The 14,079-nt window shown below is 48.6% G+C and overlaps 4 non-coding genes across 4 annotated transcripts; 2 read left to right on the top strand and 2 right to left on the bottom strand.

The window, feature by feature from the left end:
• Positions 1–81: 81 nt before the first annotated feature.
• TRNAA-UGC lies at positions 82–153 on the top strand. Its single transcript has one exon. It is a non-coding gene; the product is annotated as a tRNA-Ala (tRNA).
• An 812-nt stretch (positions 154–965) lies between these two features.
• On the top strand, positions 966–1,038 carry TRNAK-CUU. The gene has a single exon. It is a non-coding gene; the product is annotated as a tRNA-Lys (tRNA).
• A 12,067-nt stretch (positions 1,039–13,105) lies between these two features.
• TRNAK-CUU lies at positions 13,106–13,178 on the bottom strand. Its single transcript has one exon. It is a non-coding gene; the product is annotated as a tRNA-Lys (tRNA).
• A 350-nt stretch (positions 13,179–13,528) lies between these two features.
• On the bottom strand, positions 13,529–13,601 carry TRNAV-CAC. Its single transcript has one exon. It is a non-coding gene; the product is annotated as a tRNA-Val (tRNA).
• Between the last annotated feature and the right edge of the window lie 478 nt (positions 13,602–14,079).

The raw sequence follows: 14,079 nt of genomic DNA, 5'->3' as shown, positions 1-14,079 counted from the left end.
GCGCACCGGTTGCCTTCCACTCCCGGTGTCCTGAGTTAAGCCACGAATAGGGACTATCTGGGAGTGCCGGCAAGTGTAGGTGGGGATGTAGCTCAGTGGTAGAGCGCATGCTTTGCATGTATGAGGCCCCGGGTTCGATCCCCGGCATCTCCAGTGTCCTTTTGCACATTCAATTATTGTTTTCGATTTTCCTTTCGAATTTTGAAATCCAGCATGTTTGCAGAGCGCCAGGAAAAAACCCAGAGGGTGGAGTCTGCAGAGCAGAGAAAGACCGCGGCGGCCCCTGCCCTCCCCTGGGCCCCATTGTCTTTCCCTCCTGTTTAAAAATCCACAAGGTACTTGACCAGGTGCGGTGGCTCACGCCTGTAATCACAGCACTTTGGGAGGCCGAGGCGGGTGGATCACGAGGTCAGGAGTTTGAGACCAGCCTGACTAACATGGAGAAACCCCGTCTCTACTAAAAATACAAAAATTAGCCGGGAGTGGTGGCACGCGCCTGTAATTCCAGCTACTCAGGAGGCTGAGGCAGGAGAAGTGCTTGAATCCAGGAGGCGGAGGTTGCAGTGAGCCGAGATTGCGCCACGGCACTCCAGCCTGGGCGACAGAGCCGCAGTTCGTGGTGAAAAGTAGGCCCGTTTTTTGACAGTCTTCTCTGTCAAAAAAAAAAAAAAAAAAATCCACACGGTGAGAGCTCCAGTGGCGTCAGGATGCACGTTTCTCCATCTCCGTTCCGTGAGCTTCATCGCGGGTAGAAAATGGCTTGGTCGCTGGTAGGGTAGAAGGGGCAGGAAACGGACGTAAGTGGGAGGGACGGTCAGGCACTGACAGCAGAGTTTGAATTTCCTAGGAGCCGAGGCACTTTAGTAGTTTTATCACACTCCGAATAAATCCAAGTTCAAACCCGCAGTTGAATACACTCCGAATCTGATCTAGAATGAAAAATTGTTTAACTACGGTTACCGGCCGCCCGGCTAGCTCAGTCGGTAGAGCATGAGACTCTTAATCTCAGGGTCGTGGGTTCGAGCCCCACGTTGGGCGACAACTGGTCGTTTTACTCCTAAACCTGCAATTACTAGCCATACCTAAAAATATACTATAAGCAGACCAGCTCTTAGGAGAGTAATGTGCTCTGAAGTCTTGCACTTCTGTGTAATACTTGTTTGTGTGTAATACTCTTGCGGGCGCTCCACTGTTTATTATCTACCCATTATCTTGCGATACAATTAGGGTTTAAAACTGTGGTAAAATACGTCCAGCAAAATTTAACACTTTTTAACTGTACAGTTCTGTAGCATTAAATACATTTAAATGGTTGTTCATCAGTCTCCAGTCCTTTTTCCTGTTTCCCAGATGAAACTCTGAACCCATTCAGCACTAACTCTCCATTCCCCTCTGCCCACAGACACTGGCAACCAACATTCTACTTTCTGTGTCTATGAACTTGACTCCTCTAGATACCTCATATAAAATGAATCGTGCAATATTTCCTTTTTAAATTGTCTTATTGGCCGGGCGCGGTGGCTCACGCTTGTAATCCCAGCAGTTTGGGAGGCCGAGGCGGGCGGATCGCGAGGTCAGGAGATCGAGACCACGATGAAACCCCGTCTCTACTAAAAATACAAAAAAAAAAAAATTAGCCGGGCGTGGTGGCAGGCGCCTGTAGTCCCAGTTACTCGGAGAGGCTGAGGCAGGAGAACGGCGTGAACCCGGGAGGTGGAGCTTGCAGTGAGCCGAGATCGCGTCACTGCACTCCAGCCTGGGCGATAGAGCGAGACTCCGTCTCAAAAAAAAAAAAAAAAAAAAAAAATTGTCTTATTTCACTTAGTCTTCAAGATTCTTCCCTTATTGTAGCATGTGTCAAAATTTCCTTCCTTTTATTTATTTATTTATTTATTTTTTTGAGACGGAGTCTCGCTCTGTCACCCAGGCTGGAGTGCAGTGGCAGGATCTCGGCTCACTGCAAGCTCCACCTCCCGGGTTCACGCCATTCTCCTGCCTCAGCCTCTCCGAGTAGCTGGGACTACAGGTGCCTGCCACCAAGCCCGGCTAATTTTTTGTATTTTTAGTAGATTAGGAGTTTCACCGCAGTCTCGATCTCCTGACCTCGTGATCCGCCCGCCTCGGCCTCCCAAAGTGCTGAGATTACAAGCGTGAGCCACCGCGCCCGGCCAATTTCCTTCCTTTTAAAGCTGATTAGCATTCCTTTGCACGTATATACCACATTATCCATTCATCTCCCAATGGACACTTGGTTCCTTCCTCCTTTTGGCTACTGTGGATAATGCAGCTATGAACATGAGTGTACAAATATCTGTTTGAGTTCAGGCTATTTTTTTAGAGTATACATCACGAAGTGAAATTACTGGATCATATGGCATTTCCATGTTTTTGAGGAAGTGTCATACCATTTTCCACAGAGGCTACACCAGAAATGAGCTTTAAAAAACATCTTTCTGCCGGGTGTAGTGGCTCACGCCTGTAATCCCATCACTTTGGGAAGCCAAGGCGGGCGCATCAGGAGGTCAGGAGATCGAGACCATCCTGGCGAACACGGTGAAACACCGTCTCTACTAAGAAAATACAATACAGTTAAGCATGTAGCAATTGTCATTTTGCACTTTTGTGCTTTTATCTGTGGAGGTAATTGCCAGAAGTGAGATTTGTTGCATCCAGGTTTATATGCAAGTAATTTTGTAAAAATAGATAAATCACCCTACTGTAGAACCTACAGTCTGATATTACCTCCCACTAGCCATGAATGAGATTGCCTATTTCTCCAAGGTCTTGGGGGAAATGGGCTGCCTGGACAACAAATTTAAACGTGTGACTCCCCCACTTAAAACTGCTGGAGTCCCTCACTGCCTGCCTACAGGATAATACCCACTGGAGGGCCTGCAGGGTACCACCTGGCAGGGAGAAGGACCCTCCCCCGCCCCTTTATATCACACAGGAATGTACTCAGATAAAAGATTTTGAAGAGTCACTTTCGTTTGTGGTTTTTTTTTTTTTTTTTGAGACGGAGTCTTGCTCTGTCGCCCAGGCTGGAGTGCAGTGGCGCAATCTCGGCTCACTGCAAGCTCCGCCTCCCGGGTTCACGCCATTCTCCTGCCTCAGCCCCCCGAGTAGCTGGGACTACAGGCGCCCGCCACTGCGCCCGGCTAATTTTTTGTATTTTTAGTAGAGACGGGGTTTCACCGTGTTAACCAGGATGTCGTTTGTGGTTCTTAATCCAATTCTATATGACAGCGTTGTTTTTTCTCTTTTCAGGCCTGTTTCTGAAGAGGCTATCATGTTCTCTTCACTTGCAGAGCCAGGACACCATCAGAAAGGCCTGCTCCGTTGTTTCTTACTCTGCACATCTTCTTCCTTGGACAGGAAGAATCCAACCAGACATAAGAAATAAAACTTATATGTCATATTCCATTTGGTCTTGGTGCCCTATAGGACATGTATAAATTATTAGAGCACAGATGTGTTTGGTGAAGTGGTCTACAAGAATGATTACATATAATTTATATGTTAATTATTAATCAACCATTTCTGAATGTTTTCATTTAAAAGCCTCATTTGAAGCAGAAAATTATCTTCAGGTTTAATATATTCATGGCTGTTATCTAATCTAACTAGTCTAAAAATATTCCAGTATCTCTTTCTTTACCAATCACTGGTTTCTCTTTACTGAACTTGAGGATGTCATTCTTCTAGGATCTCTGTGGTAGCATCAGGGGAGATGGCTCAGCTGCCATCAAATGCTCACTTCACTGTTTCATTGCTGTTTATATTATATCACATTGGATTAAAGGTGCAAGTCCCTCAGGTAAAAGGCAGGCCTCAGTCACATGCTGGTGTTCTGGAGAACGTGAGTTTTGGGCAAGAAGGAAGCTGAAGTGTCAACTAGGGCAACCTAACTCTGGAGGACTGCCTGCAATAGGAAGAGTGGCCAAAAAGATGACCCAGAATGGCTCGCTCTTCCATTCTGTGTTGGGACCAACTGGAGTAGAGCCATAGGATATTCTGGGAAACGTCCCTGCTTATCACTGTCATTTGAGATGTTTAATATCTAAGGGTGGGGGGGGCGCTTCTGAATATCAAAAAGAATACATGCTTGCTTTGTGATTAATATTCAATTTATTAGAGCTGCAAATGTGAAGGCCTAGTTTTTCTGAAGTCTTTAAGTTCAGCTTACAAATATTGCTGTTTTTCTATAAAGCTATCATTTTTTGAAACAGCAAGAACAATCCCTTTCGTTAGTTCCCTCATTAACTAACTTTCGTTAGTTAATGGTTCCCTCATTAACTAAGACTATCAAACGGAGGCATTCTGAACGGCTAAGCAGTTGGTAATCTTGTCTTGTATACTTCAAATTACAATTATGAATTTTATGCTTATGAACCCTCATTGGCTGGACAAGCAGGCAGGAGACTGAGACATTAGGTCACAGCTGGCAGTGGAGAGCTGGTATCCGAATTTCATCTGCTCTTACAGACTCCCTGCTTTAACTCCTAACTCATAGCACTTTCAGAAATCCTGGGAGTATTGTTTATTTGAAATCTTCTGAATAAAGCTATGTACTAATTTGTCTGTCTTTCACAGTCCTGCACTGGGCCTTTACTGTGTGCCTCATTAGGCTGGGGGTCCGGTAAGATAGCAGATCCAATGTCTTCCACTCATTTTCAATCTGTTTGCAAAACAAAAACAGCAACTGGTGTGGATGCAGTCATGAGAATGTATATCCAAGGAAGTAGAGCTGTGGCTCCTTACCTCCCCACACCCAAGGTCTTCCCTCTTGAACACATCAGGCTCACTCCTACTTCAGAATATGTGACCTTCCTCTGCTTCCTCTCTCCCAAGAGTCTCTTCTCCAAGATCTTTGGAAGGCTGCCTCTCTCTTTTCCTGGCTCAGCTCAGTGTCACCTGTTCTGCCGCCTCATTCCTGGCCCCTCTCTGTAATGCCGCCTTCTGTTTACCTGCCACTCTACCACATTGCCCTCTTTAATTTTGTCAGAGTCCTTATCACTCTCTGAGGTGGTTTCTGTATCTGCCTGTTGTTTGTTATTTAAATCACCTGTCAGAAAGTGAACTCCAGGGGGGCAGGGACCTGATCTATCCCTTTTTACTGCAATATAAATGAATAAATAAATGAGGTGTCATTTTAACAGTGCACACCATAGGTTGGTTTCGAGGATGAAATGAATCAATGCGAGTCTAGCACATAGGACAATGCCTAGAATGGTGGTGTGTGCCTTTAATCCCAGGAGGGCTGAGGCAAGAGGATTGGATTTCTTAAGCCCAAGAATTCAAGGTCAGTCCTAGCAACATAGGGAGCCTCTAGACTCATAAAAGAAAATGTAAAAAAATAAATAAATAAAAGGACAGTGCCCAATCCCTAGTAAGGGTTCAGTTAATGAGATTTGTAGCTGTTAGTATGATTCCCTAAACCTCAAAAGGTTATAGAGTATCAGAACAGCCACAGTGGAAGGGAGACGGTCAGTGATGAGACTACAGAGGAGCGGTCCATGAAATCTATGAGGATTAGAAAGAAAAGAGCCAGTGGGTTGGAGATGGATGGAGACAGGGACAAAACAGGAATAGTGGGAGAATGAGAGTTGCTGAAGCTGGGAGATGCGTATTTGGACGTTCATTACACCTTTCTCTCTAAATTTTGAGACAAGGTCATGCTCTGCTGCTCAGGCTGGAGTGCAGCGGTGCTATCTTGGCTCACTGCAACCTCCTCCTTCCAAGCTGAAGCCATCCTCCTACGTCAGCCTCCTGAATAGCTGGAACTACAGGCGCCGGGGTAATTTTTGTAGAAAATGTTCTGTATTTTCTACGTTAAAATAGAAAAAAAAGAGAGAAAATAATTTTGTATTTTTTGTTTTGTCATGTTGCCCAGGCTGGTCTCAAACTCCTGGGCTCAAGCAATCCACTCACCTTGGCCTCCCAAAATGCTGGGATTATAGGTGAGAGCCACCATAACTGGCCTACAATTGCTTTTGAGTGAGAGGTTAAAAATCTAAGTAGAGGCCGGGCGCGGTGGCTCACGCTTGTAATCCCAGCACTTTGGGAGGCCTGAGGCGGGCGGATCACAAGGTCAGGAGATCGAGACCACGGTGAAACCCCGTCTCTACTAAAAATACAAAAAAAAATTAGCCGGGCGTGGTGGCGGGCGCCTGTAGTCCCAGCTACTCCGAGAGGCTGAGGCAGGAGAATGGCGTGAACCCAGGAGGCGGAGCTTGCAGTGAGCCGACATTGCGCCACTGCACTCCAGCCTGGGTGAAAAAGCGAGACTCCGTCTCAAAAAAAAAAAAAAAAAAAAAAAAAATCTAAGTAGATAATTTGGTAGGGAAATGATGTTGGAGTTTATTTAAAAAAAAAAAAAAAAGGCCGGGCGCGGTGACTCACGCCTGTAATCCCAGCACTTTGGGCGGCCAGGTGGGTGGATCACCAGGTCAGGAGTCAGAGACCAACCTGGCCAATATGGTGAAACTCCGTCCCTACTAAACAAAAATTAGCTGGGTGTGGTGGCGTGTGCCTGTAGTCCCAGATGCGCGGGAGGCTGAGGCAGGAGACATATAATATATTCATTATTTATATAATAAATATATAATGTATGTGTTATGTAACAGATTTATTATTTGTGCAATAAATATATAATATATAAATACATAATAAATACATAATATATTTTATATATATATATAATATCTATTTAGAGATGTGGAGGGGGCGGTGGTCTCAAAGGGTCCTCCTGGAGGATCCTCCCGAAACTTCGTCTCCAACAAACAAATATATATACGGAGCGGAGTTTCGCACTTGTCGCCCAGGCTGGAGTGCAATGGCGCCATCTCGGCTCGCTACAACCTCCGCCTCCGAGGTTCAAGCGATTCTCGTGCCCCAGCCTCCCAAGTAGCTGGGATTACAGGCATGTGCCACCACACCCAGCTAATTTTGTATTTTTGGTAAGACGGGTTTCACCATGTTGGTCAGGCTGGTCTCGAACGCCTGACCTCAGGTGATCCACCCACCTCGGCCTCCCAAAGTGCTGGGATTACAGGCGTGAGCCACCGCGCCGGGCAGGTTCCTAAATATTTTTTAAAATGTAATTCAAAGTATGACTCCAAAGAGACTGTTTCCTGTACATCTTGTTGCCCCGCCCAGCTAGCTGGCTGATGTTGACTGTGTTGCTTTGAATTTGCTTCACTGTCTCCACAAGGAAGACCAATGAGAACTGTCTTACGTTAGCTGAGGCACAGAGCAAAATATACTTAGAGAAGAGTGAGAAAAGGACTGAGTGATGGTCCTGGCCTCCCAGAGTCCCAGTGGCCAAGGAGGTCAGCTTAGAGAGATGCAGAAGGCACTCCGTCAGCAAAGTCCAGACTCACTTCAAACCAGTCAGTTAAACACGACAGGAGGAGTGCGAGGGGGTGGGTCGGCGGGATAGGGGTCAGGAGAAGAAGTTGGGCCGGGGAGAATTCTCTGGGAGAACTCTCCTGCATGGGGTCTGTGAGTTCCAGGCTGACTACCGGACTTTCTGATGCGTAAATTCTGGGAAGGTATACAATTACAATTAAGTGTGAAAGAGCGGTGATGAAGAAATAGGCATGACATTGATATTTTCTGTGAACGTTATGCTAACGCTGCCCCAACAACTTTCCCACCACGGGACTCTGCTTTGATTACGCTTTGTCTGCATTTAAAATGTATGAAACGTTAAAGAGAATTTTGGTTTTTGCCACCTTTCCTTTTTTTTTTTTTTTTTTTTTAACGGGCTCGGTGCCCAGGCTGGAGTGCAGTGGCGCGATCATGGCTCGCTGCAGCCTCGACCTAGGGTAGTAACTGGAACTGCAGGTAGGCACCACCACGCTCGGCTAATTAAAAAAAAAAATATATATATATATATTTTTTTTTTCCTAGAGATGGGGCGGGGGCCGGGGGCGGAGGGGACAGTCTATGTTGCCTAGGCTGGTCTCGAACTCTTAAGCCCGGTTTCCGAGTAGCTGGGGCTACAGTAGCGCGCTGACACGCCCGACCCCTGCTTTGCACTTAGATGTTGCATTTATTCGCCTTTCACGTCGGGAAGAGGTGCTGGGAAAGAGGCGGCTGGTCCCTGCCCAAGTGTGCGGGTGCGGCGTGAGAAAGCCGGAAGCCGGTTTTCTAGGCGGGGAAGCAGCCTGCGCTGCCGGGGCCGCATGGCACGTGGGTTTTCCCGGGCTTCTCTCCCGCCAGGAGCGCTGTATTAGGGATCCCGACCACCGCTCCGGCTTCTTCTCTGAAGCCTTTGCAGCCTTTTCCCTGAGATTGCTGAAGAGGCCCCTGGGGAGCGGGCTCCCAACTCACCCGCCGCGTCCCACGGCCCGAAGCCGACGAGCTGCAAGTGAGGATGGGTGCAGGGGGAGGCCGACGGTCACGCCTTGGAGAGGCTGATGGTCCTCTTGACCGCCCTCCACCGCCACTGCGAACACAAAGGCCGTGTCAGGGCTGCAGGCCCTCCGGAAGTGGCGCAGTCCTCCGCCCGAACCAGCCTGTACTTCACTTGAATTTCTCTGTGCGCTGTTTCTTTTCCGTTCCCTGTCCTTCTGCTCCGTCTCACGTGTTCCGCCGCCTTATGTGACCTGTCCATGCCTCAGTGGCCTCATCTGTAAACAACCTCCCAGAATGGTGAGGTTCCTCTGCAGGAAGCGCAGGGCCACACCTGCAGACTACTTGATGTGTGGTGCACGTTGTAGTTATCGCCATCACTATTGGCCTTCCGGTGCACACCTTCCACGGCCTGAACTTCCACCAAGGATTTCCAACCCGAGCCTTCTTGCACTTTTTAATCGTTCATCTGTCATTCCGTGGCATTCCCCGGCATTCCCCGGAGGCTGACTGTATTTGATCTGCCGGGACTTTGCAGTCAGACCCTAATAATGACCATACGTAAGACCACTTACTTCTCACCCTCATATTCCAGACGTAGACATGGAATACATAGGTTGAAATTAATTGGCAATGGATTGGAAAATCCGGCTGGTGTCTAAGTGTAGCAAAATTTGTGAACATTTATACACATAGACTCCACACTAAGAAACCTTTTTGAACTGGAAGGAAAACACAGTTTTGTTACTAACCGGTTTCAAACCGGGGATCTTTCGCGTATTAGGCGAACGTGGTAACCACTACACTACGGAAACAAACCCGCAAAGGCCCTCAATGATTTTTATAAGTGTTGTAGTCAACACCCAGGTGTCGGCTTCACCCATTGAATCATGGCCTTTAGATCCATTCTTCCCCAGAACACCAGTCTTCCTGTGGCCCTGCGTAATGCTGTTTGTCAAACTGTAAAGCGTGACCTCTAAGGGTACCCCAGTCACTTCGAGCAATTAAAAGTAAAACAAAGCCGGGCGCGGTGGCTCACGCCTGTAATCCCAGCACTTTGGGAGGCTGAGGCGGGCGGATCACCAGGTCAGGAGATCGAGACCATCCTGGCTAAAATGGTGAAACCTCCGTCTCTACTAAAAGTACAAAAAAATTATCCGGGCGTGGTGGCGGCGCCTGTAGTCCACTCGGGAGGCTGAGGCAGGAGAATGGCGTGAACCCGGGATGCAGAGCTTGCAGGGAGCCGAGATCGCGCCACTGCACTCCAGCCTGGGCGACACAGCAAGACTCCGTCTCGAATAATAATAATAATAATAATAAATAAAAACAAAACAAAGGCCGGGCGCGGTGGCTCACGCTTGTAATCCCAGCACTTTGGGAGGCCGAGGCGGGCGGATCACGAGGTCAGGAGATCGAGACCACGGTGAAACCCCGTCTCTACTAAAAATACAAAAAATTAGCTGGGCGTGGTGGCGGGTGCCTGTAGTCCCAGCTACTCGGGAGGCTGAGGCAGGAGAATGGCGTGAACCCGGGAGGCGAAGCTTGTAGTGAGCCGAGATCGCTCCACTGCACTCCAGCCTGGGCGACACAGCTAGACTCCGTCTCAAAAACAACAACAACAAAAAACTAGCGAGCATCGCGGGAGAAAAGGCAAATGTACCTTCCAAGGCTTAAGACTGGATAGGCTTCCCTAGTGGTTCCTTTTCTTCCAGGGAAGATAGCCAGAGGTTTTAATTTTCACATGATTTGTGCTCTATGGACAGTAATGACAGAGAGGATTTAAAAAATGCAAAATGCATTCAAAGCACACGATATTTGAATACATTTTGTTAAAATGTAAATTACAGTAAACATAAAAATCAAAAAGTGAAATTATTTTTATGTCTTTTCAAAAATTTATTTCTATGAATTATGCATAAGTATTAAAATAAACGGCAAAATATAAATTAGTGAATATCAAAATTTAAAGTCAGTTTTTAAAGATAAATCTGAAATTTTTATTACATTTTAAAAGTTCAATGAAAAATTTTAAGTATTTTTATAAAAATAAAACTCGCCAATCCTAGCATCCAAGGTATGTACGTATGTAGAGTTGGAATGACGCTTAAAGCCTGTCATATGGAGATCTGCATATATGTAAATTTAAAAGTAGTAGCGATTGCTTAATATTGCGAAATGTTTTTCCGCCGCCGACGCCTGATTTCCGAATACCTGGATTGCTTGGGAGCGAGGCGCAGTCCTGCTGATCAGGGATCCTTGCTGCCTCTGTGACCCCGAAGGCCCGCTCCATTCGGCGCAGGGCGGGAGCCCTTCTTGTGTGCGTCCGATTCTCTGGTCAAGGCCACCACGGGCCTACAGGTGGCCCAATCCATGGACGCCTTCTCTTACGAGACCATGTGCTGAACTGGACGCTGCCAATCTCCTTTGCACTGTGCGGCACCCTCGGCCTGGGTGGACGCTTCGCTGCAGGCTTTTCTCCCATCCCGTCTCCGCCTCCGAGCGCCCGAGGCTGACCCTGGAGCGTCACGTCGGCTCGCAGCAGGACCCACACCTTAGCTGCGTCTCTGGTTCCAGCAAGAACTGTTCTCCCAAGCTGCAGATCCACGCGTGTCTTGGGCAGTTTTTCCAGGTATCTCACAGCATCTAACGCCCAACCGTTCGAGACCTAAGTCATTGTTTTTTTCTTCCCTCCCTTCCCGCATCCTCAGCCTGTGATCTAGGTTGTGGAACCACCCAAATCTATCGCCGCTGCAAGCCGTGCATCCCGCTCCTTCACCTGCGTCTCCCTCTGGCTGCCGCCTCACCCGGCGCCGGCCGCCTCCTGCATGGACCAGGCCTATGTCCTTCCGGCCCCTGTCTCCGACAGTCTTTCTCCCCCTCATACTCCCTGTTTGCATCACTCCTGACGGAACCCCCTGAAATATAAACCAGAGTGAGTCCCTCAGTCTCCCCAGGCCCCATCAGCACAGGGTTTGGGAGGAGGCCAAAGATCCCACCGGGTTCCACGTGTGTGTCGTGCTTCTCCGACTGTTGAAAGCTTGCGGCGTTTGTGCCCGGAGCAGCTTGGGTCACTTGCCTGGAGGGGCATCCCAAACCTGACCCGGCCAGAGCGGCGACGGGTGGAAGGGGTGGAGAGGAGAGAAAGCAGGAATTGTAGCAAAAAGCTCCAGCGGGCCTTCCCTTGGCTTGCTGGAGGACAAAGAAAAGAAGCCTGTCCACTTCATCTCCACTTTAATGAAAAAGCCAGAATCCTTTAAGAAGTTTTCCAGTCCCAGTGAAAGTGGTAAAAAATAACCCTGAAACCACAGTCTGCAAAAGAATCCGAAATAATTTGTGCAAGACGAAATGTCAAACTTAAAACTCTTCGAGCACCAGCTTGTTTAGACTCTGCCTGATGTTCCAAGACCACAGCCCCAGTAACTCATGTGCTGGGATTGTACTAGCGACTCTGCCTATTTACAAGCTCTGACCAACTTCTGCCCAGACCGCCCTCACAGACTATGTAGCCCTCCTAAGTCCCCGCTTTCATATACGCCTGAGACAGAAGACGATGCTGTCTTTTGCTCAGCGAGGTTAAGCCAGCTTTCTATGATCGACAGACTTCTCTCGTGGTGTGGTGTGAGTGCGGAGGAGACTTCCATAGCTGAAAAATACGAAACGGGGCCGGGCGCGGTGGCTCACGCCTGTCATCGCAGCACTTTGGGAGGCTGATCACGAGGTCAGGAGATCGAGATCGTCCTGGCCAACATGGTGAAACCCCGTTTCTACTAAAATACAAAAAAATTAGCCGGGCGTGGTGGCGCGCCTGTAGTCCCAGCTATTCGGGAGGCTGAGGCAGGGGAATCGCTTGAACCCGGGAGGCGGAGGTCGTAGTGAGCCGAGGTGGTGCCACTGCACTTCAGCCTGGAAACAGAGCAAGACTCCATCTTAAAAAAAAAAGAAAAGAAAAGAAAAGAAAAGAAAAAAGGCCTATATTTGCAGGACTAATTTCGAGACCATCCTGGGCTCAAGCGATCCTCCCACCTTGGCTTACCCAAAGTACTGGGATTACAAGCATAAACCACCGCGGCGCATGGCCCGTTTTTATCTTTATTTATGTATGGGGGAAACGTGGAGGCTGGTATTTGTGGGGCAACATCTCACAAAAATAGACTCTTAAAATGAAGAGCATAAAAAAGAATATACGGAAGACAAGTTTCTCAGATAACACAAAGCATCTTTCTTGACAGGGAGTCGAAAGCAGGTCGCAGCAAATGTGGAATCCTAACCACTAAATTTCCCAGTAAAGTGGGAGTGAATCAGATAGGTTTTGACGCTCACGAACGCCTGGGGCCGTCCTGCGGTCTCACCCCAGTTTTGGCAAATCACATTGTTCCCTCCAGCACAGCAAGTCTCACAGCAAGACGGGGGCAGGCCGTCTGGTAAACAGAAAGTGCCTAATACGTGCTGTCCGTGGGCGAGTGGACTACAGCAAAGGGTCATGCATGCACCACAGCCCGCGGTGCTGGCCTGCAGGAATTGGGCCTCAGGTACCCACCCGCCTTTCTTTCTTCGAGAGTTAGAGAGGGTGCAAAGGTTGTGAGAATTCTGCTCGGGGCCTTCCACACACCGATCGGAGACCACCCGGTTAGTCCAAGTCCCAGCACCCACCGTTGGCGAATCCGCTACCCACTAGGTCTTGGTAATGAGAACACCATTTGTGCACTTACGTAACACGGCTTGCCTTAACCTTTCCAAAAGGAAGTCTCGCCCAACGTGGGGCTCGAACCCACGACCCTGAGATTAAGAGTCTCATGCTCTACCGACTGAGCTAGCCGGGCAGTTACAGCAGCTCTGTAACTTTGTCTCTGAAGACAAAGGTGTAGCCACGTTTCCACTGTACAAATACTGCGCTTGGCTCTGTTCTGGGCACTAGAGCCGAGGATCTGAAATCTACGGATTCCTGTACATGTGATGGCTGCATAGGCTTCAGAAGAGAAGAGAAAGAGCTTAGGTGAGGTGCGAGACCTGAATTTACACTGCGAGTGTTCATTAAGGGCCTGGTATGAGTAGGGCTCTCCTTCAGTTTTGCCCCAGTCCGTGTTCCTCCGAAGCCCAGGGACACACATATGTCCTTCCTGCCAGGTAAGGCTGGCCTCGGGAGAGAAGTTCTCCTGAACACACCAAAATGTGTTTCCGCCCGGTTTCGAACCGGGGACCTTTCGCGTGTGAGGCGAACGTGATAACCACTACACTACGGAAACCGCCGTGCTTATCCTGGAGCCGACGTCGTCCTGAAGACACACGTGGCTGCGAAGGCCGGGATAGCTCTAGGCCAGCGCTTTTGTAGGACAGGCCCGGGGACCCCTGCTGCGGCCGGCTGAGCGGTGTCCAGGTTCTGGGGACGGACTTGTCCACCGCAGCCGAGTCCGCAGCTCCTGTAATGGCCTAGCACAGTTCACCCACGAGGGTTCGTGGTTTTCGGCGCGTTTGATCTGACATCCTCAGAGGCCTGACCACCCACCTAGGAAGCACGACGTCCATCTGGAGTTTTCCCGGGAGCCGCCTTGAGAGCAGGGTAAGTTCTGCAGGCCCAGCCCTGGCGTCACGCCGTGTCTGGCACTCACTGGAGATTCTGTACATAAATAATGGCCCCGTCATTTTTCTCGCATCAAACAACATTTATTTATTTATTTACCATGTATCGACATCAAATCTCTATAAAAATAAATTTTAAAGAGC

The sequence above is a fragment of the Nomascus leucogenys genome, chromosome 2, assembly GCF_006542625.1.
Source record: "Nomascus leucogenys isolate Asia chromosome 2, Asia_NLE_v1, whole genome shotgun sequence".
In the NCBI taxonomy this organism is placed as follows: domain Eukaryota; kingdom Metazoa; phylum Chordata; class Mammalia; order Primates; family Hylobatidae; genus Nomascus; species Nomascus leucogenys.
This window is presented reverse-complemented; position numbering and strand designations above follow the sequence as displayed.